Genomic DNA, 6,000 nt, shown 5'->3' with positions numbered 1-6,000 from the left:
ACGTTAACCATCCAGAGGTAGCACAGACCCCGCAGCTTAAGGGCTCAGTACCACAAGTTTCCCCCACAGTTCAGATGCCAGTCGCAAAGCTACCCTTTTGGTTATAAATGGAGGGTCCCCATGATCCCCTCCGTGGCTTTAATAATTTGCTGGAACTCACAGAACTCAAGGAAACATTTTATTTATGTTTACCAGTTTATTACAAAGGATACAACTCAGGAACAGCCAAATGGGAGAGTTACATAGGGCATGATATAGGAGTGGGGAGCAGTGTGTGGGGCTTCGGTGATCTCTCTGGGTGTGCCCGCCTCCCTGTACTTTGATATGTTCACCTACCAGGAAGCTCATCAAATCTCATTCCAGAGTTTTCGTACAGCTTGACCTCCAGCACCTATATCCTCTTCTCTAGGTCAGTGGGTGAGGTTGAAAATTTCAACCCTGTAATCACTGGTTTTTCTGGTGACCCTAGCCATCCTGAGGCTGTATAGGGGCCCCACCCTAAGTCACTTCATCAGCATAAACTCAGGTGTGATCAAAAGGGCTTGGTATGAATAACAAAAGATACTCCTATTACTTAGGAAATTTCAAGAGTCTTAGGAGTTCTATACAAAAACCAAATATTACAACAAAAGACAATCCTATCCCCCATCACACTCAAGAAATTATGTGGGTTTTAGTTGCTCTGTGCCAGGAACCCAGGACAAAGACCAAACATATTTCTCATCATAACACAGCAGGTCATAAAGACCCTGAATGACAGGCTGAGGGCCTTGGGGGCCATGTAAGGGCTTTAAGGAGGGAGTGTCATGCTCAGGTATGTGTTTTAGAAAGCTCTCTCTGGCTGCCTTGTGGAAGATGGGGTGCGGTATGCATATGCAGCGGGGATTGGGTGGTCCAGTCTCTGTAGAATGAGGACTTCGCCAATGACACGCTCTTGATCCAGCCCCTGCACTTGGCCTAGGCCCCACATTTGGTCTGAACCCAAACCCAATTGTCATTCCACTTACCCTGCCAAGGCTGAAGTCAAGGCAGCCATGCTGAGGGTTGTGGCATGAGGAAGGTTTAGGGGTTCTCCATTTTCCAGGGTAGCACGTGGTACCCCCTACCAAGGTCTTCAATCTTGTGGCAGTCCCTCTCCAACTTTAGTCTGCCATGGACTTTTGTCAGTTGCTCACTGGTGATGAGGATTTTAGGCTGGTTACTTTTAAAACTGCAGATGAGAAGCAGGCTCCAAGGAGCAGAGTTTGCTTGCCCTTTGTTGGGAAACATTTACATTTGTAAGGGAAACCTCCATCTGTAAAGTTGCCTCCCTCTCTGTGCCAGGAGGAAGGGAGATGACCTTATCTCTAGAAACTCTTAATGGGGAAGGCAAGGACTTAAGTTGGTTACTGTCTGGCAACCTCATGTAACTGATTTAGGGTGGTGGTTTCTGGCCTTTACTTAATCCGATTTGATTCTTATCTAAAAGTTGTGGGACCACCCAATGGCCAGACCCCACCTGCACTGATACCATTTTAATTTTTTACATGTTCTTTCCTTTGTCTTGTAAAGAGATAACTCACATACCTATGCCTTAAATTTAGCCTTACTCTCCACCCATGTGGGCAGCAGAAGCGGCGGCAGCAGCACCTCCTCCTGCCCGTGGGCCCTGTCCCCACGCAGCAGCTCTGACTGCTCATGGGTCCTGTCCCCATCCTATTCCACACTATTCTCTAAATAAAAGAGCACTACTGCCAGATCTTGAGAGTCCAAGAAATCTTTCTTTCGACTCCTTGGCTTACCGACCCCGCATCAACTGGCATGTCTGTCAAGGTCACTAGGAAGTACCTTGATTCTGTGCCCCACTTTTCTGCCTCTGCAATTTGTATCCACAAAATCCATTAACTTTCCATCAGTTACTCCATGATGTTTCCTCTGGCCCCATGAAGTCTCCATCCTGGTGGCTTGCCAGTGACACCTGACAGTGTTCAGCCCAGGTAGAGCTGCTACAGTGAGTCAGACCTGGCCTCAGCCCTCAAAAAGCTTGCAGCAGGGGTGAAATGTGGAAAGGGAAACACCTCAGGCTACAGAGCTGGGTAGACCTGGGTTCGAGTCTTTGCTCCACCACTCACTGGACTGTGACCTTGGGGCAGTCTCTTCACTTCCTCTGAGCTTCAATTTCTTCGTATGTGGAAGGGAAAAAATAATATTTACCTATGTTAGTTTAGATTTTGTTTTGGTAGCAACTAATGTGAATCAATATGAACCATTTTGAGCAAAAAAGGAGAGTTTACTAGAACCCAAGTCTGGGCATTTTGAGGTCCTGGAGTGAGGAACAGAGAAGCAGAGGGGAACCAAGGCAGGACCCTGCCTCTTGTCTTTGCACCTCTCTGCTCAGTCTCCTGGTTTTTCTCATGTTGCACACCCTCTTTCTCCATTATTCCGTAAAAAATGTCCATACTGCAGCTTGGGAGTGAGTTTACAGCTCCTCAGTTCTAGCCACAGCAGACCAGTGGACCATCTTTCAACCACAAGTCCAAACTCCCAAGAACGAATCTGATTGGCTGAGCTGCACTAGGTGTTCACGTCTGGTCCAATCAACTGTGAGCAATGGTGCCAGGTCATATGGCACTAACATGGTAGCTAGTGGACATGTGCATAAGCAGGGTGATTTTCAGAGAAAGTGGGTACTTGTGAGCTGGGTAAAACACCCAAAGGTGTCTCCTGTGTCACCTCAGTTTCACTGAGAAGGTTAAATAGAGGAATGAATGTAAGCATTTGGCACCCTTTCTGGTATATACTATGAGCTCTATGAATAGTACCTGCTGTTACTCATTCATCGGCTTGTTTGATAAGCGCTTGTTTGGTTTGTATAAGATCCTAGACTAGGTGCTGAGGACAAAGCTTGAAAAATGAGAGTCATAAAAATAAAACTATTTCACAGAGTTCTTGTCAGGATCGAAAGATCCTGCAAACTGTTTAGTACAGTTCCTGACACACAGTAATGTCTCAGGAAACGCTGCCTACAGCGTTGCATGTCTAATTGCAAAAGAGCAAACAAAAAATTCGTATGGCTTTTCTATATGTATTTTGGTCCCCTGGCCACAGGAGAGACATCTTTGGTTACAAAAATAGATTTCAGTGATCAAAATAATGTCAGCTGCCAGACTGACAGTTTTTAGATGCTGCATTTGAGTCTAATTTAAAAGTTTAGAAAAATAACATTGGCGTCTTCTGAACTCAAGCTCTTAAACTAATTAGTAAGAGAGTTAACGCGGTTAAAAATACTTATGTGCAACCTGTGATTGTCTTTATTTTCCTGACCAAGATGGATGGATGGGCCCATCTACAGGAGAACAAATTGTGACATAGCCACACGGCAGAATACAGCAATGAGAATGAACACACTACAACTACAAGCACTGTATGGTGGCTCACAAACTCAGGGCTGAGTGAAAGAAGCCAGACACTGAATGATTCTATTTATATAAAGTTCCAAAACAGGAAAAGCACATCTACAGTGTTGGAAATTCAGGCAGTGTTTGCCCTTGGCGAGGTTCTGGCTGGGAGGGGGCTTCTGGGGTGCTGGTAATGCTATTTCTTGAGCTGGGTGCTGGGTACCCATCTTTGTGAAAATTCACTCAATAGTACACTTATGTGTATTTTAATGTACGTATACTATCCTTTGATAAAAAGTTTTTAAAAAAGAAGAGGAGTGCTCCATCTTTATGCACCTGCCCAACGGAGGCAGGAGAGACAGGCTCCCAGTTTTTGAAGCCGGGTGGGGGATGGGGATTGGGAGTCCAGGCAGAAGGGGCAAAGTGAAAAGATCTAATATTTATTCAGTCTGTGGGAGAACTTTCTTTCCAGGCTCAGTAACAAAAATCGTTTCACTTCTGAACAACAATTTTTTTCTTTTTGTTTGTTTTGAAATCTCTCTTGAGTATTGTGAATCTTGCGACAGAGGGCGCCTCCCTCTGCAGTGGCTGCTCCTTAAAGTCAGTTTTTGGGGTCCACCTCTGGCAAGTGTGGGAATTGGGTCTTCAGTGTCATTTTGAGTTTCTTCTTTTATATCCTATCCTTATTTTTCCGTTGTCCCAGTTCACTCACTTATTTAAAAAATATTGTAATGCATGTGTTTCCTTTGTCCTGATTCACTCACTTATTAAGAAAAATTGAGATGTGTGTCTGTTTCCTTTGCTCCTTGTTGCTCACTTGTTAGAGAACACGTTCTGTCATAGTATGTGTGTGTTTTTAAGTGGCTTTGATTCTTTTTGGAGGAAGATGGCGTACCAATGAACCAAACAGTGCAGAAAACATTTATAGAAAACCTTCCTGTGTGTCAGGCATTTCCACCATTCATTTCGGAGGAAGTTACAGGGGAAGGGCAGTGGTTCAGGAGGGGCTGGCCTGGCACATAGTGGGCATCCAATGCCCTTGTGAGCTATTGGCCAGGGAGCATAGGGATGGAACACCGGGGATCACAGGAGGTCTCAGCATTCTCTAAGTTCTGGAAAGCACAGAGAAGTTCCCTCTGACCTGGGTCAGGAGCTCTGGGTTTGGGGTCAGAAAACCTGGGTTCAGTTCCTCGTTCTTCCTTTTACCTGCTGTGCATCCTGGGGCAAATCACTTGTCCTTTCAGAACCTTGGTCCAGCAGAAGGGGTCTCAAACAGGCACCACCTGGGGCCTGGATCTCCTGTCCAGCATCTTCAGCCCGTGGCCCCCTCCCCTGGAGCGGCTAGCGAGTGTGAAGGGGCTTCTTAACTCTGCCTCTGCTTTCTGTCCTGGTCCTCTCTGCCAGAGTTCCTGATGACTCTTGGAAACTCAGAAATGTCTCCATGTCACTCGCACACCCCCACAAGACGCAGAACATGGAACCCCAGAACCCAACTCGATGGCTCTTGGGGGATTTCGCTGCCCCCTGTGTCTGCTCCTCTTAAACAGGCACAGCAACTCCGGGACCTAAGAGAGCTGTGTGAGACGGCTGGAAACCAGGATGGGCAGAGAGAGGTGGGGTCCCTTCTTTTCCTCCATTAGGAGGCAGGCTGGCTGCTGTTCCTCTTGAGCTGACCGGGATGGACTTGACATGCTGCTGGGAGGATTCATCCTGAGAAGTACATTAATCATGGAACTGAAGGCAGCACAGTGTGTGGACAATTTACACCCCTGCCCAGAGCAGCTGAGCCCGTTGCTACACGGTCAAGTCCATGCTGGAAAAGACAGTCAAAGTCCTTTCTGATCTGGTCCCTCTCTACCCCTCTGGGTTCCATTCCACCTGCTCTCCATCTCACCCCCTGGACTCTAGCCATCTCTAACATCCAACACCCCTTTCTCCAGTGGCTTCTCTGACCTTGTCTTCCCTCAGGTGGAATTAATGGCTTCTTCATCTGGGACCCTACAATGCACTTCACATTTCAAGATGATAGATCTTGCATAAGATTTTCTTTTGTGTTTGTACATACATGCCTCTGTGTTTGTGAGCATTTGGAGGGCAGGAGCTGAGTCTTGTTCGATCCTGTGTCCTCAGCTTGGGGTCTGGCTCAGGGCTCCAGAAACACTTGCTTCGCAAAAGGAATTGGATCGTAAAGACACCAGTGGTTGTGCTGGAACAGGGAGGCGCTTCATGTGCACAGGTGGGTCTGCCCTGGTGCTAAATGGCCCCAAACGGCATTATTGTACTTCTTTCTCTCTCCTTTCTCAGTGTACTTCTCAGTGTGTTGCTTCCAGCTCTCCTCCTTCCATTTGATACTTCTAAGCTTCACAGAAGATCTCTAAGTTTCTTGAGAGAACAAGATCTGTGATTGCTAAATAAATAAGCCATATTCACAGACAATTCAGCAAAACCAGTTTTGGTGAGAATGACTGCATTCTTACCAGGACGTTGTGGCTATGTGGGAGTCCTTTAGAAGACAGAAGAAAACACACTTTTTATTTTAAGATAATTTTAGACGTATGGAAAAATTGCAAACATAGAGCTCATGCATATCCTTCATCCAGCTTCCCCTAATGAGAACGACTTA

Source organism: Equus asinus, chromosome 28, assembly GCF_041296235.1.
Source record: "Equus asinus isolate D_3611 breed Donkey chromosome 28, EquAss-T2T_v2, whole genome shotgun sequence".
Taxonomy (NCBI): Eukaryota; Metazoa; Chordata; class Mammalia; order Perissodactyla; family Equidae; genus Equus; species Equus asinus.
This window is presented reverse-complemented; position numbering follows the sequence as displayed.